Genomic DNA, 364 nt, shown 5'->3' with positions numbered 1-364 from the left:
GCCATTCAACAAATTTAGATAAAGTGAATTTTTTTTAATGCAGCTTAAATTGCCCTTTATTATTTGGTGAATAATGATAAATGATTCTATTTCACATTTGGATAGGGTTGCTATTAAAAGATCAGTGGAGGAGTTGATCTTGTTAAGTGCTTTAACAGATGACTGCAAATTGTCAAATCTAGTTGGTCATCAAATGGCTCATCTCCCATTGGATCCCATTTATTCTTAAGCTCTCATCCTAGCTAGCCAGTACAACTGCCTAGAAGAAATGTTGATTGCCGTTGCAATGCTCTCAATAGAATCTATATTTTATAAGCCACTTGAGAAGAAAAATGAGGCATGTGCTTGTGTATTGCAAAGTTTT

General features: G+C 34.3%; 1 pseudogene; it reads left to right on the top strand.

Moving 5' to 3' along the window:
* Window positions 1–364, top strand: part of LOC110423423 (pre-mRNA-splicing factor ATP-dependent RNA helicase DEAH10-like) — a 3,603-nt pseudogene that overhangs the window by 2,599 nt on the left and 640 nt on the right.

Source organism: Theobroma umbraticum, unplaced genomic scaffold, assembly GCF_002168275.2.
Source record: "Theobroma umbraticum cultivar Fairchild unplaced genomic scaffold, ASM216827v3 scaffold_20.0, whole genome shotgun sequence".
In the NCBI taxonomy this organism is placed as follows: Eukaryota; Viridiplantae; Streptophyta; class Magnoliopsida; order Malvales; family Malvaceae; genus Theobroma; species Theobroma umbraticum.
This window is presented reverse-complemented; position numbering and strand designations above follow the sequence as displayed.